The 26,764-nt window shown below is 36.0% G+C and overlaps 1 long non-coding RNA gene across 2 annotated transcripts in view; it reads right to left on the bottom strand.

The window, feature by feature from the left end:
• Positions 1-1,011: 1,011 nt before the first annotated feature.
• Positions 1,012-26,764, bottom strand: part of LOC125080461 (uncharacterized) — a 41,306-nt gene continuing 15,553 nt past the window's right edge. For both annotated transcript variants that reach the window (XR_007121398.1, XR_007121399.1), the window contains 5 exons: positions 26,552-26,649; positions 22,476-22,732; positions 16,471-16,568; positions 15,525-15,648; positions 1,012-1,912 (listed from right to left, as the gene is read on the bottom strand). This is a non-coding gene — a long non-coding RNA (uncharacterized LOC125080461). The remainder of the gene's footprint in view (positions 1,913-15,524; positions 15,649-16,470; positions 16,569-22,475; positions 22,733-26,551; positions 26,650-26,764) is intronic.

The following is a 26,764-nucleotide window of genomic DNA, read 5'->3' as shown; positions in this document are numbered from 1 at the left end:
GAGTCTGCTTGTTACTCTGCCTCTGCTCCTCCCCTTGCTTATGCTGTCTTTATATCTCTAAAGTGAATAAATAAAATCTTTTAAAAAAAGATATTTTGAGAAAGAGAGAGACCACATTCATATAACTCTTATTATATTGTTATAATTGTTCTATATTATTATTATTGTTAATATCTTACTATGCTTAATTTACAAATGAAACTTTATCATGGATAGGAAAAAACATAGTATATATAGGGTTTGGTGTTATCTGCAGTTTCAGGCATCCATTGGGGGTGTAAAATGGATGCCCTGAGGATAAGGGGGAACTACTACAGCTCTCAAAAGTGCTTTAAAGGAGGCCAAAGTATTTTTGGCTTGTGAGACTAAGTGATAAATTGCTTGGCCAGCATGTTCTTCCTCTCCAAGCTCATGGAAGCTTTTTGTTACATTTTCAGAGACAGTTGGTTAACAAATCTAGGTAATCAAACTAAAAACTACTCTTGGGGCACCTGGGTGGCTCAGTGGGTTAAGCCGCTGCCTTCGGCTCAGGTCATGATCTCAGGGTCCTGAGATCGAGCCCCGCGTCGGGCTCTCTGCTCAGCAGGGAGCCTGCTTCCCTTCCTCTCTCTCTGCCTGCCTCTCTGCCTTCTTGTGATCTCTCTCTGTCAAATAAATAAATAAAATCTTTAAAAACTACTCTTATTAAAAGCTTAGAGTATTGAAAGCATTGAAAATAACTTGAAAAGTATTCTTTTTTTTTAAGATTTTATTTATTTATTTGACAGACAGAGATCACAGGTAAGCAGAGAGGCAGGCAGAGAGAGGAAGGGAAGCAGGCTCCCCGCTGAGCAGAGAGCCCAATGCGGGGCTCGATTCCAGGACCCTGGGATCATGACCTGAGCCAAGGACAGAGGCTTTAACGCACTGAGCCACCCAGGCGCCCCGAAAAGTGTTCTTTGTAGTGAAATAACATTGTAAACCACAAAATATAACTATGGGTCTAAGAGCTACAAAGCTTTTTTTATTTTTAATTAGAGAAGCATGATAATTAAAAATGAATTCTCAAGAGAGGTGACTAAAATTTTATTTAGCTGTCTTTCAAATTACAGTAAAAAAGTGGTAATTTTTTGAAATTATAAGCAAATAATACTCTTGAGAATGTTAAATTCACTTAACTATTTTTCTTAATTTAGTATATGTTTAAGAATCTGGTTTATTGCATCTATTTTACAATTTTATTGATCCTTGTATAGAAAGAACAACATATTGAGTTATTCTGGTTAAAACATTATTATTGGTAAGTAAGTCACTAATAAATGTTTATTATTACCCATTGACAAGCATAGACATGTAACCTGACATAACCAACACAGGAGAATTAAATACCTTACTAGAAGTATAAAAAGTAAATAGAATGAAATGATTTGCATAAAATGATTTAATATTGAAATACCATATTTTCAGAAGTCCTTTTCTGCTTAATTCTGTATCATGAGTCAAAAAAGAATTATCAGTTAAGCTATTATAATTCATTACCAAAAAGTTTGTTGTTAACATAGTCTTGAATATGGGATATATAACATTACATGTAATGTAATATGTAGTATGACGATTTTCATTATAGGCACTTCTTAATCATTCTCCAAATTCTCCTCTATAGTATCTCTATTTGGTAGTAAAATTAATTCTCATCAATTATTTTAGAAATCAGTTCTGTTTGTTGGTGTCTAATTCAAAGAGAGAATGACTCCATGCAGTGGTTCTTAATGAACACACACCTATGAATTACTCACTTGACTTGCAAATAATGGCCCAAGAGAATAATGAAAAGAACGGTAGGAAGCAGTTGTATCCACGATTTGGTTGAAGGAAGGTCTTTGTCACAAGTGCATGAGGGAGTTAACAGGGTGGTTTTCTAACTTGCTCCTTTCTACATTAGAAAAATAAAAGATCTTTGAAGCACATGGGAATATTAATAGTAGTAAGTAAAGGCACATAAAGCCAGCTATGTAAAACATAAGGATACATACCTCTGACATGATCAAGCAGGTTAAAACATAATAAATTAAAATTTGAGTTATATTCTACCCAATTGGTAAATTGTGCATAATAATAGTAAACAGCAAGGATTCTGTTGTATAAAATAAAAAAGAAAATCCATGTAATGTGAACTCAGCACACAGTAAATGTTTAAGAGTGGAAGCTCTGGTGAGCAGGTGAGGGGTGCCTGGGTGGCTATGTTGGTTCAGCATCTGCCTTCAGCTCAGGTCATGATTATGAGGCCCCTGTTGGGCTCTCTGCTCAGCCAACAGGAAGTGTCCTTCTCCCTCTCCCTCTGCCACTCTGCATCTGTTCTCTCTCACTCATGCTCGCTCTCAATAAAAAAATAAAATCTTTAAAAAAAAAAAAAAGAAGGATAATGAAGTCATCTCAAAAGTCTCACCATAAAAAGTCTTTATCTGTTAGGAGTAAATTTCATACTCTTTGACATAGCAATATCCACTTTTTCTAAAGATTCCTAAAGATTTTCCTACAGAAATTATTAGATATATATGCAATGATTTTCACAGAAGTTAATATGAACAAAGAGACTGTTAGCAACCTAAGTATTAAAAGGGCAATGTTTAAAAAAAAAAAAAAGGCAATGTTTAAATCAATCATGATTCACTATGAATCACAAAACACTATGAAACTGTTTTAACAATGTTGAAGAATAATACTGGATGGAAGGATACATTTTTTTTTAATTTTATTTTTTTATAAACATATATTTTTATCCCCAGGGGTACAGGTCTGTGAATCTCCAGGTTTACAACTTCATAGCACTCACCATAGCACATACCCTCCCCAATGTCCATAATCACACCTCCCCTCCCAACTCCCCTCCCCCCATCAACCCTCAGTTTGTTTTGTGAGATTAAGAGTCACTTATGGTTTGTCTCCCTCCCAATCCCATCTTGTTTCATTTACTCTTCTCCTACCCCCTTAACCCCCCATGTTGCATCTCCTATCCCTCATATCAGGGAGATCATATGATAGTTGTCTTTCTCCGATTGACTTATTTCGCTAAGCATGATACCCTCTAGTTCCATCCACGTCGTCGCAAATGGCAAGATTTCATTTCTTTTGATGGCTGCATAGTATTCCATTGTGTATATATACCACATCTTCTTTGTCCATTCATCTGTTGATGGACATCTAGGTTCTTTCCATAGTTTGGCTATTGTAGACATTGCTGCTATAAACATTCGGGTGCACGTGCCCCTTCGGATCACTACGTTTGTATCTTTAGGGTAAATACCCAGCAGTGCAATTGCTGGGTCATAGGGTAGTTCTATTTTCAACATTTTGAGGAACCTCCATGCTGTTTTCCAGAGTGGTTGCACCAGCTTGCATTCCCACCAACAGTGTAGGAAGGTTCCCCTTTCTCTGCATCCTCGCCAGAATCGGTCATTTCCTGACTTAATTTTAGCCATTCTGACTGGTGTGAGGTGATATCTCATTGTGGTTTTGATTTGTATTTCCCTGATGCCGAGTGATGTGGAGCACTTTTTCATGTGTCTGTTGGCCATCTGGATGTCGTCTTTGCAGAAATGTCTGTTCATGTCCTCTGCCCATTTCTTGATTGGATTATTTGTTCTTTGGGCGTTGAGTTTGCTAAGTTCTTTATAGATTTTGGACACTAGCCCTTTATCTGATATGTCATTTGCAAATATCTTCTCCCATTCTGTCAGTTGTCTTTTGGTTTTATTAACTGTTTCCTTTGCTGTGCAAAAGCTTTTGATCTTGATAAAATCCCAATAGTTCATTTTTGCCCTTGCTTCCCTTGCCTTTGGCGAAGTTCCTAGGAAGATGTTGCTGCGGCTGAGGTCGAAGAGGTTACTGCCTGTGTTCTCCTCGAGGATTTTGATGGATTCCTTTCTCACATTGAGATCCTTCATCCATTTTGAGTCTATTTTCGTGTGTGGTGTAAGGAAATGATCCAATTTCATTTTTCTGCATGTGGCTGTCCAATTTTCCCAACACCATTTATTGAAGAGGCTGTCTTTTTTCCATTGGACATTCTTTCCTGCTTTGTCGAAGATGAGTTGACCATAGAGTTGAGGGTCTATTTCTGGGCTCTCTATTCTGTTCCATTGATCTATGTGTCTGTTTTTGTGCCAGTACTATGCTGTCTTGATGATGACAGCTTTGTAATAGAGCTTGAAGTCCGGAATTGTGATGTCACCAACTTTGGCTTTCTTTTTCAATATTCCTTTGGCTATTTGAGGTCTTTTCTGGTTCCATATAAATTTTAGGATTATTTGTTCCATTTCTTTGAAAAAAATGGATGGTACTTTGATAGGAATTGCATTAAATGTGTAGATTGTTTTAGGTAGCATAGACATTTTCACAATATTTATTCTTCCAATCCATGAGCATGGAACATTTTTCCATTTCTTTGTGTCTTCCTCAATTTCTTTCATGAGTACTTTATAGTTTTCTGTGTATAGATTCTTAGTCTCTTTGGTTAGGTTTCTTCCTAGGTATCTTATAGTTTTGGGTGCAATTGTAAAAGGGATTGACTCCTTAATTTCTCTTTCTTCTGTCTTGTTGTTGGTGTAGAGAAATGCAACTGGTTTCTGTGCATTGATTTTATATCCTGACACTTTACTGGATTCCTGTACAAGTTCTAGCAGTTTTGGAGTGGAGTCTTTTGGGTTTTCCACATATAGTATCATATCATCTGTGAAGAGTGATAGTTTGACTTCTTCTTTGCTGATTTGGATGCCTTTAATTTCCTTTTGTTGTCTGATTGCTGAGGCTAGGACTTCTAGTACTATGTTGAATAGCAGTGGTGATAAGGGACATCCCTGTCGTGTCCTGACCTTAGCGGAAAAGCTTTCAGTTTTTCTCCATTGAGAATGATATTTGTGGTGGGTTTTTCATAGATGGCTTTGATAATATTGAGGTATGTGCCCTCTATCCCTACACTTTGAAGAGTTTTGATCAGGAAGGGATGCTGTACGTTGTCAAATGCTTTTTCAGCATCTATGGAGAGTATCATATGGTTCTTGTTCTTTCTTTTATTAATGTGTTGTATCACATTGATTGATTTGAGGATGTTGAACCAACCTTGCAGCCCTGGAATAAATCCCACTTGATCATGGCGAATAATCCTTTTAATGTACTGTTGAATCCTATTGGCTAGTATTTTGGTGAGAATTTTTGCATCTGTGTTCACCAAGGATATTGGTCTGTAGTTCTCTTTTTTGATGGGATCCTTGTCTGGTTTTGGGATCAAGGTGATGCTGGCCTCATAAAATGAGTGTGGAAGTTTTCCTCCCATCTCTATTTTTTGGAGCAGTTTCAGGAGAATAGGAATTAGTTCTTCTTTAAATGTTTGGTAGAATTCCCCCGGGAAGCCATCTGGCCCCGGGCTTTTGTTTGTTTGGAGATTTTTGATGACTGTTTCAATCTCCTTACTGGTTATGGGTCTGTTGAGGCTTTCTATTTCTTCCTGGTTCAGTTGTGGTAGTTTATATGTCTCTAGGAATGCATCCATTTCTTCCAGATTGTCAAATTTGTTGGTGTAGAGTTGCTCCTAGTATGTTCTTATTATTGTCTGTATTTCTTTGGTGTTAGTTGTGATCTCTCCTCTTTCATTCATGATTTTATTTATTTGGGTCCTTTCTCTTTTCTTTTTGATAAGTCTGGCCAGGGGTTTATCGATCTTATTAATTCTTTCAAAGAACCAGCTCCTAGTTTCATTGATTTGTTCTATTGTTTTTTTGGTTTCTATTTCATTGATTTCTGCTCTGATCTTTATGATTTCTCTTCTCCTGCTGGGTTTAGGCTTTCTTTCTTGTTCTTTCTCCAGCTCTTTTAGGTGTAGGGTTAGGTTGTGTACCTGAGACCTTTCTTGTTTCTTGAGAAAGGCTTGTACCGCTATATATTTTCCTCTCAGGACTGCCTTTGTTGTGTCCCACAGATTTTGAACCGTTGTGTTTTCATTATCATTTGTTTCCATGAATTTTTTCAATTCTTCTTTAATTTCCTGGTTGACCCATTCATTCTTTAGAAGGATGCTGTTTAGCCTCCATGTATTTGGGTTCTTTCCAAATTTCCTCTTGTGATTGAGTTCTAGCTCCAGAGCATTGTGGTCTGAAAATATGCAGGGAATAATTCCCATCTTTTGATACTGGTTGAGACCTGATTTAGGACCAAGAATGTGATCTATTCTGGAGAATGTTCCATGTGCACTAGAGAAGAATGTGTATTCTGTTGCTTTGGGATGAAATGTTCTGAATATATCTGTGATGTCCATCTGGTCCAGTGTGTCATTTAAGGCCTTTATTTCCTTGTTGATCTTTTGCTTGGATGATCTGTCCATTTCAGTGAGGGGGGTGTTAAAGTCCCCTACTATTATTGTATTATTGTCGATGTGTTTCTTTGATTTTGTTATTAATTGGTTTATATAGTTGGCTGCTCCCACGTTAGGGGCATAGATATTTAAAATTGTTAGATCTTCTTGTTGGACAGTTCCTTTGAGTATGATATAGTGTCCTTCCTCATCTCTTATTATAGTCTTAGGCTTAAAATCTAATTGATCTGATATAAGGATCGTCACTCCTGCTTTCTTCTGATGTCCATTAGCATGGTAAATTCTTTTCCACCCCCTCACTTTAAATCTGGAGGTGTCTTCGGGTTTAAAATGAGTTTCTTGTAGGCAACATATAGATGGGTTTTGGTTTTTTATCCATTCTGATACCCTGTGTCTTTTGATTGGGGCATTTAGCCCATTAACATTCAGGGTAGGTATTGAGAGATATGAATTTAGTGCCATTGTATTGCCTGTAAGCTGACTGTTATTGTATATTGTCTCTGTTCCTTTCTGATCTACTACTTTTAGGGTTTCTCTTTGCTTAGAGGACCCCTTTCAATATTTCCTGTAGAGCTGGTTTGGTATTTGCAAATTCTTTCAGTTTTTGTTTGTCCTGGAAGCTTTTAATTTCTCCTTCTATTTTCAATGATAGCCTAGCTGGATAAAGTATTCTTTGCTGCATGTTTTTCTCGTTTAGTGCTCTGAATATATCATGCCAGCTCTTCCTGACCTGCCAGGTCTCTGTGGATAAGTCTGCTGCCAATCGAATATTTTTACCATTGTATGTTACAGACTTCTTTTCCTGGGCTGCTTTCAGGATCTTCTCTTTGTCACTAAGACTTGTAAATTTTACTAGATGGCGGCCTCCCGGTCTCTGGCCCAGAGGAGCCGAGAGCCCAGGGCCCCACTCCTCAGTGCGCCCTCAGAGAACAGCACCCAATTACTCCCGTCACCCTGGCCTCCGGCCGGTTCAAGGTAACCCCGAGCTTAGAGCTCACTCCTCAGCTCTGTCTCTGTAGCGGCTTCCCTGTTCTAATACCTGTAAGTTCTGCGACACTCAGACACCCCCGATCCTTCTGTGACCCTGCGGGACCTGAGGCCACGCTGACCCTGTGTGGGCTTCACCCCGGTTAAGCCTCTGGAGCGATGTCCCTCAGCGGAATAGACTTTTAAAAGTCCCGATTTTGTGCTCCGTTGCGCCGCCACTTGCCGGGAGCCAGCCCCTCCCCCTGCGGTCTATCTTCCCGTCGCTTTGGATTCACTTCTCCGCCAGTCCTACCTTTCAGAAAGTGGTTGATTTTCTGTTTCTAGAGTTGCTGTTCTTCTTCTCTTCGATCTCCCATTGGATTTATAGGTGTTTGCAATCTTTAGATGAGCTATCTAGCTGATCTCCCGCTACCTGAAGTAGTCTCAGCCTGCTACTTCTCCACCATCTTGACTCCTCCCCGAAGGATACATTTTTAATGGCATATTGCTAAATGGTAAAATTCGTACACCAGAGATGATGTAACTAACTATGTTTTGAATATATGTAAATAACATTGATGTGATATTACTTATATTTTAAAATTTACATATAAATTATAAATACACTCATAATGAAAAATATATACCTAAACTGAACAGTCATGTCTGTTATTACTTGTGTCTTTTATTCTTTTTTCTGTGTTTTTTTCTTTTCTGTGTATTTCCAATTTTCCATCTGACTCTGCTTTATTTTTATAATGTTAATATCAAGTGAATGATCTTCTAAAGGGCTTTTTCACAGATGCTGATAAGACTAGGAGAAGTATTTATTGACTACACTGATTTGAATTGAAAATTTAGATTGTAAAGTTTCCTAGAATCATAAATCAAGAATTATGGCCAATGCTGAAATGAATACTGGAATGAATGACTGAGAATCCATAAGGCCAACTTTAAGTATTCTTGTAAGCTGCATTCTAAGAATGACCCACAGAGTTTTCAAGCAGTTTGGGACCAACCCTACTACACTAAATCAAGCGGATCCTTCTTCAACAAGCTCATTATGAGGTAATCTCAATGATTGTTAATGCCTTAAAATCTGTACAGAATGTGGCCCTCTCTTCATATTCTGAAAAACTGAGAGAAAAAGCTAGCATTAAGAGGTTGGCAAGTGAGTATGAGAATCCAAGCAGCAGATGGCTCTGGTGGTCTTCAGCAGGTGCTCATTTACGTATTTTGGCCATAACTACCCTCACCTTTCCCCCAGCATGGTAATATGCTCTGGCTTGAATGCACGTTTAGACCAAAAGCTGTGAGATATAGTGAAAGATGTACTGACTATAGAGTCTTACGTTTGATTTATGATCCTGGCTCTTATGCTAAGTATATGCACAGTCTTGAACATGTCCCTTGAACTTTGTGAATGCCCCTTATCTCAACCAAATTTGCTAGTCATATTACTCATGCACAGATTAAAAGGAACTAAGGGAAATTTGGCTTAGAAGACTTGGATTCACCATAAGTCATTGCCATTTAAAAATTCCAAATTTGGGAAGAAATAGAATGGTGTAGTGGGCAAAAACACACAAATTGCAGGTCAGTTATTTTGGTTGTCTCCTTGTCAATAATAATAGCATGACCTTTAACACACATAATTTCATCCATCCTCAATATCCATGTATAATGTGAGTACAAGAAAGGGAAACGAGACAACAGGAGTTGAGAGCTGTATTATCTTTAAGATCATATTAAACCATAAAATAATTATGCTTTCTTAAAGTATAAAATAATTACGTTCAATGAAGTAAGTAATCTGGTAACCTTTTTTCTGGAGAAAAGTATGTTCGTTCTGAAATTTTAAATGTTAAAATTAATTAATAGGAACATTAATAGGAATACATAATATAACATTATTGACATAAAGGCTATGTATAACAATATCACTGAAACAAAATGATATTTAAGTAGATGTAATATTGAATAATATTTTGCAACACACTTTATCTATGAATAGAAAATAATTGATATATCCCCTAGATGTATGTTACCTTTCTCTTTTAATACAAGCTAAATATAAGGGTTCCTTCCTAAATATAACATTATTCTATAGTATTAGTATCATAAACTTTTATTATTATGAGCCTTAGAGATACCAGAAATATTGCCTAATTTAGTCTTTAGGTACCAAAAAAAGTTTTGAGTTAGTAACTTAAAGAAATATTAAAATTTTAAGGAAACAATTTGAACTAGTTTAAAACATGTTTTGTGGAAAGTGATGAGTTGTTTTTTTAATATTCATTGCTATTATGTAAGATCTTTCAAGTATGGTTACTTCATAATCTGTGCATTATAAAATAAACTGATTATGAAAAAATTCTCTTTGACAAAGTAATAAAATTATCTGGACATATTAAAATGATATAGTAAAATACATTAATATAACATGAAATAAACTAAACTTAAAAAATTAAATGCAAGTTTTATCTGGAGTTCATTCATTTATTGAACAAGGTTTAATCGAGTGTCTGATGTGTATGCAGCATTGCTAAATTAAAGTCTTCAAATAAAATTAGGTGAATACTTACTTGAGAGGAAAATCAGTAATCTAAGTTTCTTTGTATTGTTATTTGGTCTTTGTGATATGCTCTCTATCTATATGTAATGGCATCTTCCTATTCCTTGAAAACTTTTGGTTATTTGGAACTTTAGAAAAAAGGAAGCATAGAGAAATTTTATAACTAAAGACCAGCTTAAATGAATAGTATTAGAGATCACAAAGGATCGCACCAACCAAATTATTTTCATTCTAGGATGCAGAAAAATAAGCAGGTTTCAAATGTAATATATGTAATTATGAGTATGAATTATGTCATCGCTTAAAAGAATAATATCTTTCAATTTGAATTTTCATAGATTTTGGAGAGAGGATGATAGTGAATCATATTCAAAGGGGACAAATCTTTTTGCTATAGACTATTTTACTTACTGAGAGAAATGCATTTCCATCCCTGAAAGAGAATAGCAATGAGGTTCTGCAATCTGAACAAGTTATCAAGTTTTCAGGCAAGCATAATACAATATAAGAAAATACAGAAAAAGAAATGCTCAAAAATCTTGCGAACAATCCATTTATTTTACAATAGTTGCTTCAAATCCAAAGAAAATCAAGAGCTTCCCTGTTACTGAGACTTAAATATTTTCTGAAGAACTAACTGCCTAGACTTTTCAGAAACCTACTTTCCAGATACCAATTGAATTGTTTCTTAAGTTTTAAAACTGACATTCAGAAAGATTGGTCAAATCTATCAGAAGTGGTAGTATTTTTCAATAGTGATATCCAAGTCAAACGTATTCTAGGATTGTTGCAAGTTTTCACAGAGCTAGAACAAATAATCCTAAAATTTGTAGGGAACCACAGAAGACCCCAAGTAACTAAAGCAATCCTGAAAAAGAAAAGCAAAGCTGGAAGCATCACAATTCCAACTTCATGCTATATTACAAAGCTGTAGTCATTGAGACAGTATAGTACTGACATAAAAAGAGACACATAGATCGATGGAACAGAATAGAAAACCCAGAAATGGACCCACTACTATGTGGTCAACCAATCTTCAGCAAAGCAAGAAAAAATATCCAATGGGTAAAAAAATAGTCTCTTCTACAAATACTATCGGGAAAACTGAACAGATACACACAGAAAAAAATGACCACTTTTTTATACCATACACAGAAATAAAATAGAATGGATGAAAGATCTAAATGTGAGAAACCACCAAAATATTCAAGGAGAAATAGCCAGCAATTTCTCTGACATCAGCCTTAGCAACTTTTTACTAAACAACTGTCCTGAGGAAAGGGAAACAAAAACAATGAACTATTAGGACCTCACCAAAATAAAAAGCTTCTGCACAGCAAAGGAAACAATCAACAAAACTAAAAGGCAACATATGGAATGGAAGAAGATATTTGCAAATGACATATCTGATAAAGGGCTATTATCAAAAATCCATAAAGAACTTACCAAACTCAAGTCCCCCCCTCAAAAAAAAAAAAAAAAAATAGCCCAGTTAAGAAATAGGTAGAAGACATGGAGATATTTTTCCAAAGAAGACATACAAATGGCCAACAGGCACATGAAAAAGTGTTCAACATCACTTATCAAGAGGAAAGTACAAATCAAAACCATGATGAGCTATCACCTCACACCAGTCAGAATGGCTAAGCAGAGGGGAGAACAGATTTTGGCAAGGATGTGGAAAAAGGGGAACCCTCTCACACTGTTGGTGGGAATGCAAACTGGTGCAGCCGCTCTGGAAAACAGTATGGAGGTTCCTCAAAAATTTAAGAATAGAACTGCCTTATGACTCAGCAATTTTACCACTAAGTTTTATCCAAAGGATACAAAAATACTGATTCAAAGGGACACATGCACCCTGATGTTTATAGCAGCATTATCAAAAATAACTAAATTTGGAACAATGCCATTTGAAATGATGTGGATAGAGCTAGAGTATAATATGCTAAGCGAAATAAGTCGGTCAGAAAAAGGCAAATACCATATGATTTCACTCATGTATGGAATTTAAGAATCAAAACAGATGAACACAGGGGAAGGAAGATAAAAAATGAAAGAACAGAGATGAAGGCAAACTGTAAGAGACTCTTAACCACAGAGAACAAACTGAGGATTGGTTGGGGATGTCTAAATGGGTGGTGGGTATTAAGGAAGGCACTTGTGATGAGCACTGGATGTTATATATAAGTGATGAATCAGCAAATTCTATTCCTGAAACCAACATTATACTCTATGTTAACTAACTAGAATTTAAATAAAAACTTGAAACAAAACAAACCAAAAAAGTCAATTATATTACTTTAGGTATAAATGGACTCAATATGCTTATGCATAGTATAGCGAAAGAATGAATTTGATTAACACAGAAATATAAAGTAATTGCCACTAGTTCTCTTAAAAGGCTAGGATAGGGGGCACCTGGGTGGCTCAGTTAAGTGTCTGTCTTGGGCTCAGGTCATGATCCCAGGATCCTGGGATTGAGCCCCAAATCGGGCTCCCTGCTTTGTGGGAGCCCTGCTTCTCCCTCTCCCACTCCCCCTGCTTGTGTTCCCTCTCTCACTGTGTCTCGCTCTGTCAAATAAATAAATAAAAACTTTAAAAAAAGGTTAGGATGGAATTGATGCATAATTTCATCAAAGGTTGCAAAGGATTTCCATTGATCACTCACCATTCAGTTAAGAGGACTAAGAAGCCACTTTTGACCATCTTTACTCTTGACATTTCATATTTTCTTATTTCTTTTTTCTTCTGGGTTTTAAAATTACTCCTGACTTAAAAAAATTAAATAAAAAAATAATAAAAAATTAATCCTGGCAGCCAGTTTTAAAACTTCTTTCTTTCATGGGAAAACTTGCAAAGAATTATTTAAAATAATAGCCAATAATGAAAACATGTATGGCATCATACAATTGAAAAATAATTTTACACTGAATATTTTCCTTATTGATAGATCATACACTATTTTGTTTCTTAAAATAAGTTGAGATGCATGTAGAACTTAAATGAAGTTGCTTTCATGGTAGTAAGGATTAAGGTGTGCTGAGATAAAGTGGTGCATCTTCCATTTTTCACACATATTCAAAAAGTAAAATTGAACTGGTAAATAAGTTTATCGACACAAAAATTAATATTGAAAAAATATATAAGCCCCAAGATTGGGTAGGGGTATTTCATGAAAGCACATATTTTTGTAATGATTCTCAAGAATGAAAAAGAGAATCAGAGAAAGAAAGAGAGACAAAAAGCACACAAGCATCCAGTGTAACAATTTTTTTTTCCTTCAGAAATAGCTTAGATTTCATTTTTGTCCTAAAGAAATAGAAATGTAATATGGAACATTTTACTTTGACAGAACTGACATCTTGAAAACAAAGGCAAAAGGTGACAAGAATTTTAACAAGAGTGAATGAGAACTATTTTATTCTTATTTTTTTTAAAGATTTTATTTATTTACTTGAGAGAGAGAGAGCAGTAGCAAGGGGTGAGGCAGAAAGAGAGTGAGAAGCAGACTTCCTGCTGAGCAGGGAGCCTGCCTTGGGGCTTGATCCCAAGACCCTGGGATCAAGACCTGAGCTGAAGGCAGATGCTTAACCAACTGAGCCACCCAGCACCCCAACACTCTTTTAAATTTGGAGCTGCACAATGAATCAGGGTGCAAGAACTTATAACTAGAGAAGAGGATGGAGAATAATTTATTTCTCAATAAATATCTTTCCAAAAACTTTTAGAAATAATGTTCTCTTCTATAGATCATATCTTGTACATCAGCATCACCTTCTTGATGACAGATGGCAAATACCACAAAGGAAGTTTAGGACTGGACAAGAGAATTTAGGCAGAAGTAAAGTAAAATCCTCTCAAATATATGACAAGTCTATAAAAAATAAATAAATAAATAAAAATAAAAACCTGCCAGAAATAGATGCCTACACTTTAAGCTCAATCCATTGGACCATGTTCTCTTTCAGGATGTGTTGAATTGAGCAATTCTTATTCACAACGCTAGAAACAAATGGGTATACACTGATTCTGTTTTAAGCCTGAATGAGTGTGAACCGACAGGTAGTTTGATGAAGGCAGTCATATGATGACTCTTTGTAAGAAAATGTTTGACAAGCTGTCAAAACTCTTTTGAAGAAAGAAATAGTGGATAGAGTTGCTCTAAGGAATACATGTCAATTCAGTTATCTTATTTCTACATCATATTTTGATGCTAGATGAGTAATCTCTGTGGATCTCATGCTAAAATCAGGTTAATGTAAAGTGAATCAGACTGACTTTGAAGCATTTAGCTAATGTTAACATTCATGCCAAAATTTTGTCACAGGATAAGCTCGGTATTACCAAGATTTAAAACAAATATTGATAATCTACAAATACAAGTTTATGCCTGATCAAATAATTCAACACAAACACTATGGTTCAGAGGCTTATGTATCAAATGTCAAAAGTTAGAATCTAAAGAGAAAAGCTGTCAGGAATAGGGAAAGAAGGGTAATTCTCTGAAAACAGACAAAACCTGCAATCTGTCATCTGAGTAATGAAATCAAGGAAGAGTTGTATAGTTGACATGTTGAGTGGAAGGTGATTAAATAAAAAACAACTCTATCACTCACTAAAATATGTTTATGACTTGCCATTTCTCAAGGAATATCATGCAACTAATTTAAGTTTCGCATTTTAGGCACTCTGTGATCTCAATGTCACATGACTGTTCTCATTCCCTACATTCCAGACACACTAGACTTCTTACCTGATCTCAACATTTACTGTCTTCAGGCCTTCAATACCATCCCTTTGAATTCCTCTTTTTCTCCCTGCCTCTGACTGGTGAAACTTTGCCTAACTTTTTAAACTCTGTTCAAATACTCAAACCCCTTATCTTCTAAGAAAACGCCTCTGATTTTCTGGTGGGAATTATGCTCTCTTGTGTACATACAGATTTTGATTTGACTCTATAATTGATTTCATCACATTCTGCCATAAATTATGGTTAATTTTATACATCTGTCTCTTCCCTATATATAGTCCTAGAGCACAGGAACTATATTAGTCACTTTGTATCTCATTTATATTTGAAAGGTTTTGTGGAATTTTACTACACTTGATTCTTGAAGAAGATAGGTTTGTACTGCATAAGTCCACATATAGGAAGTTTTCTTTTTTTATATAAATACAGTACAATACTGTAAATGTATTTTCTCAATAACATTTCTTTTCTCTAGCTTATTTTATTATAAGAATATAGTATGTAATACATATAACTTTAAAAATATGTGTAATTGGCTATGCTATTAAAAAGGCTTCCAGTTGACAGTGGGCTATTAGTAGTTTGGGGAGAATCAAGTTATACAGGGATTTTTGACTGCATGGGGGGCATCAGTGCCACTAGTACCCATGTTATTCAAGGGTCAACTGTAAGTGAATTAATTGACAGATAATGTTTCATTTAAATATCCAGTGCAAAACAAAAACAAAACCCAAAACCTCAAAAAGTCTTTGTAGACCTTGATTTCCCATTTTATATAATTTGGGGAAGCATCCTCTGGGGTCTTCTGCCAGGGTCTCCTTTGCCATTTGAGCACCCAAGTATTATTCTAATGCAATGACATATCTTTGAAAAATTCTCATACTTACCTATTTATCTCCTGGTGTTTGACTATAGCTTGACGTATTCATTTCTAATAGTACCACACATTCCTTCTCATTTGGGATAATAATAGTCTCCGGGCAAAACATCACACTGACTGTACTCTGAAGGCTGCAAGTTAAAGTTGGAGGCATGAAATGTTGACAATAATTTTTATATAAAATTTTAGTATAAATTTTATGTAAATTTCATATGCTTTATATACTTTTATATCTATACTTTTATATAAATTTTTATATACTTTATGTACTTTTATATCTACGTGAAATTTCAGATGCTAGACTAAAATGAGGAATATTTCTTTACCGTGCAATAACTGCAGGGTGTTCCACAATAATATCCCGAAGTTTCCTCTCTAGCAGAATGGAAACGTGTCTTTGTGTTTACTGATTTAAAAGAAAAATATTATGTTGGAGTTACAGTCCAACATAAACTCAGACCTCACCAGAGCTCTCAGCAGTTAACATCTTCTAACTAAGCCTTGTAATGTTAATATTTTATGAAAAGACTGGCTTAAGTGATCAATATAAGAACTACCTCCACCAGGAAATCATGTGTTTGCCCTGTTCCAGCAATCGTGCGACTCAGCTATTTGTTTTAACATTGTAAGACCTCCTTAGGCATCCAGGGAAGAAAGAGTGCCTTAAGACTGAAACTTGTCTTTGTGAGGCAAGAACAAAGGAAGTTGAAGTTTGAGGAAACAAACAGCTTCAACTTCAGAATTATTCCTTTTCTTTCTCATTCCTTGGCTTTGTGTCTCTGTTCTCGAGTTACACCGCCCTTGATCCTTCAATTGATGAAGACTTCTGATCAATCAATGTTAGAACCAACCCATCGCCTACCCGCTGCTTCAATTTCTTCAGATCTCCCCGATGTTGATTAATACATGAACCTTAGACCTCCTGCTCTGCTTTGTCTCTTTTATCTACTTACCTGGCCATTGGATACTTCCCTTGCCGGGACATAGCACATCTGTCTGTGTGCTATGAGGAACTCATTATAGTTCCTCAAAGGGCTTCTCTACTCACTGGCTGAAGAGGTAAGCACAAATAACAGTTTTCACCTTCTTAACTTTTCTCAAATACCAGTTGACCATCAGCTTATCAAAATCATTGAATTTACATTTTTACTGTGAAGAAAGGATCAGGGAGAAGAATAGCATATCAATTTTCCAGGGCTGCATAACAAATTACCACAGGATTTCAAAAAACAAATTTACTCTCCCACAGTTCTGGAGGCTAGAAGTCCAAAACGAGGGTATTGAAAAGTTTGGTTCCTATTGAGGACTGTGAGGGAGACACTCTGATCTCTCTTAGCTTTTGGTGGTTGCTGACAATCCTCAGTTACCCTGGTTTGTTGAGGTACCCACTCCAAGATGCCTGCTTTATCCTTATATGGTGTTCTCTCTGTATGTCTGTCTCTATGTCTTCTCTCTTCTTATAAGGACACTATCTGTACTGGATTAAGAGCCTACCCTACTCTAGTATGACTGCATCTTCAATAATTACCTCTGCAAAACCCTCTGTTCAAATAAATCACATTCTGAGATAGAAGAAATGAGAATTTCAACATATCTTTTCAGAGAATGCAATTAAATCTATAACAAGTAGTATATGCTGACTGGTCACATTTGATAGCAGAAATTTAGGACTATTCAAAATTATTAGAATTTGTGACTTCAGATAAATATACTCCTGCTTCTATAGGTATAGTTTCTCTGCCTCAGATTCTTCTCAAAGTCTTTGTCTAATTCATATTGTGGGATTTAGGGGTTTTGTTGTTGTTCTTTATTTTGTTTGCGATAACTTCAAATGCTCTCACACTTGTGCTATAAACAGATATACAGTTCATTCAATAAATATTTACATCTCTATTCATTATAAGATACTGTTTGGGGAATAAGAGGGGTTTACAAAAAATATGTAAGGGCAACTCATTCCTTCAGGGATGTTTTAACTTCGACGAAGATTATCTAAATTCTAAGGTACTTACTGTACTAAACTTCTTTAAAAAAAAAAAAAGTACAAGCAATGCATTATAGATTCCAATAGAGGTGAAAATGACGTCAGCTGAAGAAATGAGGGAAAGCTTTCCTATTAGCACAGTTTTAAGTTTAGGTGTTAAAGGACAAATTCAGGAGAAAAGCAATGTATACTGGGTTAGGTAAAAGTATACATCTCTTGGGGCGCCTGGGTGGCTCAGTGGTTAAAGCCTCTGCCTTCAGCTTAGGTCATGATCCCAGTGTCCTAGGATCAAGCCTGGCGTTGGGCTCTCTGCTCAACGGGGAGCCTGCTTCCTCCTCTCTCTCTCTGCCTTCCTCTCTGCCTACATGTGATCTCTGTCAAATAAATAAATAAAATCTTTTAAAAAAAAATATACATCTCTGCTGGGGAGCCTGCTTCCTCCTCTCTCTCTCTGCCTTCCTCTCTGCCTACATGTGATCTCTGTCAAATAAATAAATAAAATCTTTAAAAAAAAAAAAGTATACATCTCTTGCCTACCACTCCCACCGCCGCTGCCAAATTCTGAACTTCTTCGATTCCATCATCTTATAATATGAAAACAGATGGATAATAGGCAACATTTCAGGTGAAGAAAATCAAATTTTGAATAAAGAAAGGATGGCAAGGAGAATACATCTCAGTGTGGTTGGATCAGAGCTAAGGGAACTAACCGGAGATGAGATGGAAAGGTGGGCCATGTATGACCCAAGGTAGTTGCCAACAGCAACAGCTCAACCTCCTGCTCTCAGGACAGTCTTGATCAGAAATAAGAGATATATAAACATTTCCCAGCCAAAAACCTTGAGTTAAGTTTCAAGTCACCTTTACTACAAGTTCTGCGGCTTCCTAAGTCCAGTAATGTCATTTGTGTCTGAGTTTGTAAAAATCTAGAAGAGCGCTCTGGGGAATGGGTGGTACCTATGCATTGCTAGTGAAAATTTAAATTGTAGCATGTTTGCAGAGCAATCTTACAACATCTATTAGAAATGAAAATTTATAAATTCTCTGCCCAGGAGTTCATCTCTTGAAAATCTATCCTAAAAACATTTAAGAGCTAGTAGATAAAAATCTAGGTAGAAGGATATATGATAACATTGTTAATGGTGAAGAAAAAATTAAAAACAAAAACCCAATATGAATAACCACCATAACAGAAGAACGAGGGATGCCTAGGTGGTTCACTTGGTTAAGCCTCTAACTCTTGATTTTAGCTCAGGTCATAATCCCAGAGTTGTGAGATAGATCCCTGTGTTGGGCCCTGTGCTGGATGTGGAGTTTGCTTATCCTTCTTCCTCTGCCCCCACCAACGCAAACAAACAAACAAACAAAACAGAGGAATGATCGAATGAAACTAAATTATTATTATTATTATTAATGACTTAATTTTGCATGTATTATGCTTTTATTTAATCCAGTTGAGTTGATCTGATTTCACAGTTCTGTTTGTAAAGGATTACTCTATTACTATGAAAGAGTAACAATAAAGCAACAATAAAGGATTTTAAAATTTTGTGAAATTTTAAAACTTCCTAGTTCATACATGAATATACTATCACCATCTAAACAATTTCAGGCAATTATTGTCTCCTCGCCGTTCTTGCTCCTATTCCAGAGATAAGGACAATAATTAGTGTGTATTTACTCTTCCAGGCTGTTTTTTCCATGTATTCGCAAATACATGTGGCAGAGATTGCTGCTGTCATGTATGTTTCCCCTTCTTCCTTTACTGAAGAGCTTCTGGATTCTGGAGTTTTACCTGGATGCCTGGCTGCTCAGCCCAAGATTCGGCTTCCCCACCTCCCTTATAGTTTTATTGTGGTCCCATGACTGGGCAGTGGGATGGGAGTGGAACTTCCAGATTGGGCCCTTAAATAAGGGATTGGGCGTATACTCCTCTTGCTGGCTGAGATTCTGGGGGGTACTTAAGCAGTGTTATGGGAGCTACAGAGGTTGTATGTTGCGGCTGGAGAAACTGGCCTGCCAGCCTTGAACTATTTTCTTTCTACCCATTACTTAAGAGCAAAATAAATTCCTGCCTTAAAAAATAATAGTAATAATAATAATTTTTTGTGGATAATAGGTAACTTTTTTCTCACTTTTCCTTTAGAAAAGTTGAGTGCATATATTCCATTATTACTTTTGAGTATCTTGATTGAAGTCATGAAGACAATTCTTTTTCTCCTTTAAAGATTCATGTATTACAGAAGAAACATGTATTTATTACAGAAAATCTAAAAAACAATATAAGCAAAATGAGGAAAAATCTTACTCATTGATAAATATTATTTACCTTTCAGTATATATTGTCCCAAGACTTTTTTCCCCCTGAAAAATATTTTTCACTAAAATGATATCATACAAAATGAGATGTTGGTGATAAATTAGTTTCTTATTGCTGTTTTATCAAATTATCAAAAATTTAGAGGCTTAAAAACAAATTTACAACAGGCTTGGGTGGAAGAAGAAATCAAACTTTGTCAGGTCTGAAAAACCTCAGCCAACCAAGAGGAGCTCTAGAGCAAGTCTTAACTTTTTAGAGTGGTTTATGTCAGGTCCAAATTGTTAAATCCTACCCCAACCTGCATCAAGTGCTCGGTGTGGGCTGTCCAAGGAAGGGATTGAGGTTAGGCAAAGCAGCTATCTGAAGCTGATGCTCATCCAGAAGGAACTGTCAGGGGGAGGCTGTCTGCCAACCACACCCCTGTGGCTGAGCAAGAAATCTATCCTTGAAGGGGGTATCTGCATGTCCCCTACATAATGTATTTAAGACATTATCTATTGATTACTCTTCTATAATTTAGTTTTTCCATTTAATGTATTTTGAACATTTCCCAAAGACATGCATATTTCTTAATGTCTAATACTCATGATATCTACAACAGATATTTCATAGTTGGGCTTTTGGGTTATGTTCATTGTTTTCACTCTTATGAATAATTATGCCACGAACCATGAACATTAGAAATATTTAATAATGTTCACCTTAGACGTGCTCTTTCCTACCTGGCCAAACTACCAATCACATTTTTCCCCATTTCCCCTAATGACAGCATATTGGAATGGGACATGGTAAAGCCAAACCTTTGCAATTTACCTTTTAAAAGTTGTATTTTAGGACAAGTTGCTATACTTGTTGTGGCATTAAGATCTAAAGTGTTCCTTATGAATGTAATTTTACTCTATGAATACTAAGATATAGGAAATCTTGTCAAATTTTGTAAAAGTTAAACTTTAATTTTAAAAATATAAACCTATAGCAAATCGGGCGCCTGGGTGGCTCAGCTGGTTAAGCGACTGCCTTCTGCTCAGGTCATGATCCTGGAGTTCCGGGATGGAGTCCCACATCAGGCTCCCTGCATAGCAGGGAGTCTGCTTCTCCCACTGACCTCTCTCCTCTCATGCTCTTTCTCTCTCATATTCCCTCTCTCTCAAATAAATAAGCAAAATCTTTAAAAAAAATACAAATCTATAGCAAATCTGAAATTCCTCCTTTATGGTCAACCTGCCTCCCTCTCTAAGGCTTCCTGGTGCTCCTCACCTCCAACTGACTGACGCTGTCCTGCCAATCCCATTGTCCTGGAGTTTACCTTTATTCCCAGAGAGACACAAAGAATTGCTCTCCTACTCTTTGAAACTAACCCTAAACCAGGGGTAATGCCTTGAAATCACACAGACTATGGATATTTACACATTCCCTTTACATTAAGCCAATCCTGAGTACATGTTTGAGTCTACCAAGGAGAGCCAAGAATTCTCCACACAGAGAAAAAGTGGTTGGGAGATTAACAAACTTCATTCCTCTCCGGACTGAAAGTTAGTCATCTTAGGAGTCATGTCTGCTTATCTTCTTGGCAAATGTCTTTGTCCAGAAGCACTGAGAGAATTAGGACACATTTGGGAACAAATCTGTATCAAATAGGGAAAATTTTTGATAATGTTTTCAAATATGAAATGCTTTTCACATAGACAGATACATAAATAATTCTGCCAGCACTTGGAAGTAAAACTGCATTCACAAAAATAACTTTGCATCCTTAAAAACATCCCACTCACAATTGCTCAGTATAGAATGTTTATTTTGCGCCTGTTTCTTTCATTTCTAAGACCAACTTTCAAATTTAATTGGCTACTAAATTGTCATGTCACAGATAGGGCAAATTTTACACTGTTAAATGCTCAGTGAGCCTGTATTAAAAATAATTTTAGGTTTGTATTTTAAAAATGTCATGTGCCTATACTGTCCTCCCTTCACTTAGAAAATTAAAATGAAATAACCCTGAAGACACATACAAAGTTACATAATAAAAACTCCTTTATGAACACCTGCCTTTGGTTCAGGTCATGAACTCCTTTATGAAATACTTCATTAGCAAAGTAAGGACAATTTTTTTTTTTTGCTAGAATTTATCAGCAAACTGGTATTTATATGTCTATGTATGTACACAGAATTTTTTTATCTTCCAAGGTAAGGGATATTATACCTGAATACAGAGCAGTCACTATGACAAATTATTGATGAAAACAAACAATAAGCTATTGTTCACTTTTATGGAAAAGCACTGGGTGGAAATGAAATGAACTGAAGTAAATATGATCTGACAATTGGATGATAGTGCTGAACTAATTAGTGTAACACTAAATGAAAAGAAGGCATATTTGGGTGCCAAACCAAGATATCTCATTTTAAACAGACCCTTCAGCTTTCTTTTAAAGTATATAAAGGAAATGACAATCTCCAAATGAATTTCTCACCTACTTTAACTTACAAACTTTCACAATAATAGTGAAAATAGTAAAAAAGGATTACAAGCATCAGTGAGATCATGGATCATTTAGCATTTCTATTTAAGTTGCTGTGCTTTTTTCTGATTATAAGGCCATTTTTAATAACTGTTAAGACAGTAATACCTTGAAACATAATAATTGTGTAATTACCATTATAACCTGCTACAGCCTTCCGTCAAAGCAACTGTTATCGATGGAATTTGCTCAATGTAGGGCCAAGGCAGACACAAGCAGAGTAGAGGTAAAGATGATCGTTCTCTTCAGATCTTGATTCTAAAGTAGACATTTATGGCAGGAGGAATATAAGCCTTCATATACTGTGTACTCTAAGTCCCCATTTTTCAGTTGTTGGAACAGATCATAAATGTCTTGAGGGACAGAGGGCTGGTTAGCAGGGAAGCACAGACCTACAATGATAGAGCATTTCTAGTGGTAAAATTGCTTTGGCTCATCGGTCCTACAGTTCATTATATAGCCAGGAATTGGTCCCCAAGTTCATAACAGTAACAGTATCTGTTGGTGCCTAAAAGCTGGCGGGTTTCTAAAAACCCTGGACTTTTTTTTTTAAGATTTTATTTATTTATTTGACAGAGAGAGATCACAAGCAGGCAGAGAGGCAGGCAGAGAGAGAGGAGGAAGCAGGCTCCCTGCTGAGCAGAGAGCCCGATGCGGGGCTCAATCCCAGGACTCTGAGATCATGACCTGAGCCTAAGGCAGCGGCTTAACCCACTGAGCCACCCAGGCGCCCCAAAACCCTGGACTTTCAACTGGGTCTGACTCCCTCCCATATTTGTATCTAATAAGGTAGAATTTTAGTTCTTTCATCCCTGCAAAATATCTGGACCTTCTCCTCTTGCTCTTTTCTTTTTTCTACATTACTCCACTCCCCTGAGATCGATGCTTAATTTTATTTGCTTCTTCCTGCTCCTACATGTATTGCCCTGAAAGTTACAGAAGATAATGGCTTCTGGCTTGGTATTCATCTCTTGTTCTCCAACTCCCTTTACCTCTGGCCATGCCAGGGAAAGAATAGGAATCAGAATCATAGAAAGTTTGCAAACAAGAAAATGATGTTAAATAACAGTCTGGCAAGAGAGAAAAAAGATGTGAAGTCAAAAGAGTGAAAGATTAAAGACAAACTAGAATGTGGTAGATATGTTAGGATTTATTCTTTAAGACCGTCACCAAGAAAAATGCAAGGATGTTGGTGACCACTTATGTGAAATGCCAACTTCATGTTGTAGAAAGGAGCCAGACAGCTTAGAAGGACCTGTCCCTTGAAATGCCCTTGTTTACCCCCATCCCATCTGCCTGAACAACTATTCATTCCTCAGCTTCCTCCTGTGGTCTCTCTTGTATCATCTGCTTTTTCCTTTGATAACATTTGCTGCCATCTGAAACTAATGTATTTTATTTATTTGTGAATATGTTTATTGTCTCTCTTTCCTAATGGAGTGTATGCTATGTGACGTTAGGAGCATTTCCTTCTTGTTTACAACTATAGCCAGAACTCATTAAGGACTGAACATGTTGTGATGAGCACTGGCGGTTATATGTGAGTGATAAATTATTAAATTCAGGACGCCAAGGCACCTCAGTCAGTTAAACACCTGCCTTTGGTTCAGGTCATGATCTCAGGGTTCTGGGATCAAGTCTGCTTCTCCCTCTCACTCCCCCTCTGTGCTCTCCCTCTCTCAAATAAATAAAATCTTAAAAAAAAAAAAATCACTAGATTCTACTCCTGAAACCAGTACTATACTATATGTTAACTAACTTGAATTTAAATAAAATCTTGGAAGAAAAACAAACAAACAAACAAACATTGATAGCCAGCACTGAGCACAGTGCCTGGCACAAAATTGATGCTTAATAACTTTGATAAATGCATGCGTGCATAAATGAATGAACGAATGAAGATCCAGTTCAAGCATCATATCTTGTAAATTTTTTGCTACACACCTTAGTAATTTCTTTCTTGTTATAATGACGGCACCTCCTATATACAGTTGTATTCTATTTCAATAAACACATCTATTTACTTTTGATATCTAATAAAATATGAGTCCCCTAAAGATTGGGTCATGTATTATTTCTGTTGGAATTCCCAACCACTTAGTATATAGTTTTGTGAGGAGATGAACAGTTTTGAGAAAATATTATTAGGTTTCCAGAGCCATACTGACTACCTGAGAAAATTAAAATTTCATAAGCTATCAGATGTGATAAATATAGTTTTTTATAATTCAGATAGAGACGTTTATATTATTTGCTTAAGGAGATATATCATAATCTAACTATATATTTTCTCCTTGCCTATAATTCTGGTCAATTTTATCCACTTCCTTGGCAAAAAAAAAAAAAAAAGCTATTTAATATAGGCAAATTCAAGGCTAAGAAACATTTCTGTTGTATTCTTTTTAAGAATTGGTTTCTAGCCTTACTCTTCACCATCTTCAACTTTTAGATGCTGTGGTGCTTGAAAATAATTGTGAGTTTCTCAAGCATGCTTAATAAAAATTCCAGGAATACCAGAGACTTCTTGACAACAGACATTAGTTTAAAGGAAAAGTCATTTTCCACTGCTTTGCAAACTTTTCACTTAATAAGATGCCTTACATTTAATCAAGTTAGAAAGAGACAGGATACAAAAATGTGGGCTTTTTTTTTTAACAATATAGGATGCAGATTAAGGAAAAGTGTTAATATTTTTCTCCATTATGGATATTAACTCTTGGTCTTTTTGCCTGAACATTTATTTAGATGAATTTTCAATAAAAGGTATAAGATGTATGTGCTTTGACTTTCTTAAAAGTGATATTATTGAGCAACCAAGTATTCCAGGTGCCCAAAGAGTTTCCTGGGATACAGGATTTTCAATGCGAAAATCAGGCAAAACAGGATGCTTATTCTCCCTAGACTGATATAACACTTTTTTTTTCTTTTTTAACTTAAATAATACACTTGAGTTTCTAGAATTTTACAAGAATGCATCTCTAAGGTATAAAGAGAGAAAGGTAACTCATTTTTGTTTGAAAGGTTGACACTTTTATGTTTCATTTTTATCCCAAGATGATGATGATTATTTATTTATAATAGTTGTAAGGGTACATGGCACTTACAAACACCTAAAAGACAAAGCTCCAGTGAGGTTTCCCATCTAACTCGATTTACAATACACCATGTAAGAGCAAAAGGGGAGACAGAAAAAGTTGGAAAAAAATCAATACTGGAAGGCTTAGTGAAAGAAATGTGTTCTAAGCTTTCAAGGAGAGATGTCAAGAAATAAAAGGAAGTTTGTTCAAGTAGGACTAATCTAGTTTTAAACCTTTTGAGAATTATACATGCATAAGTAATAGGAAAATGGATTTTTCTACCTTTTTTTCTTATCACATCGTCTTATTGAAGTTTTTTTTTAAAGTCATCATTTTACAATGACCCTCTTTAACCTTACTACTGTTTTCTGCCTAAAAAACCCTTTTCCCTGGAAGTTGTACAGCTACACCAGCTTCTTATGGTTAATATTTGTCAGGTATATAATTTTTATTCCACTTTTTCAAATTTACCATGTGACTATGTTTAAGATGTGCCTTCTAAAATAGCATATAGCTGGATGCCTGGGTGGCTCAGTTGGTTAAGTATCCGACTCTTGGTTTCAGCTCAGATCATGATCTCAGGGTTGTGAGATGGCGTCCCTGTGTCGGGCTCCATCCTGGGCGTGGAGCTTGTTTAACATTCTCTCTTCCTCTCCCTTTGCCTCTCACCCCCTAACAAATTGCATGTAGCTGGAAATTTGGAATCCAGTCATCAAATTTTCACCTTTTAATTGTCCAGGTTATTACATTTTCCTTTATCATGTTTCTTAGTATTTTATTCCTGCCAACTTACTTTGTATTTTATGTCCTTTTTTCCCCTCTACTGCCTCCAGTTGCACTGACAAACCGTCTTTATTCCATTTTTTTCCTTCTAAACTATTGGAAGTTATACATTATTTTTCTGTTATTTTAGTGGTTCCCCTTAAGTTTCTAATATATGTAACCTAACAAAGTCTAACATTAATCAATATCCTTATACTCCTCACCCCATGATATAAGTAACTTCTAACTCCTCCCCTGTACTTTATGTCTAATATTTTCATCGTCTTATTTTTAAACCACACACAATTAGTCATTATTTTTACAGCAATTTTCATTTAGGTTTACTTCATATTTACCAATATCCATTCTTACCATCCATTTATGAATTCTGTTCCTACCGTCTGGGTACAATTTTCTTCTTCCGATAGTCAATTACTGAGCAGTACTTTAAATGATGGAGTCTCTAGTGACTAAAAACAAAAATCCAGTAAATGAAAAGTCCTCTATCTGAAAATATCTCCACCCTCCCCCACAACTCCTGAAGAATTATTTAGTGGGGTACAGAACTCTAAACTGGTAGTTATT

The sequence above is a fragment of the Lutra lutra genome, chromosome 11 (genome assembly GCF_902655055.1).
Source record: "Lutra lutra chromosome 11, mLutLut1.2, whole genome shotgun sequence".
Classification (NCBI taxonomy): domain Eukaryota; kingdom Metazoa; phylum Chordata; class Mammalia; order Carnivora; family Mustelidae; genus Lutra; species Lutra lutra.
Note: the sequence above shows the minus strand (reverse complement) of the source record. Positions and strands in the feature narration are given on the sequence as shown.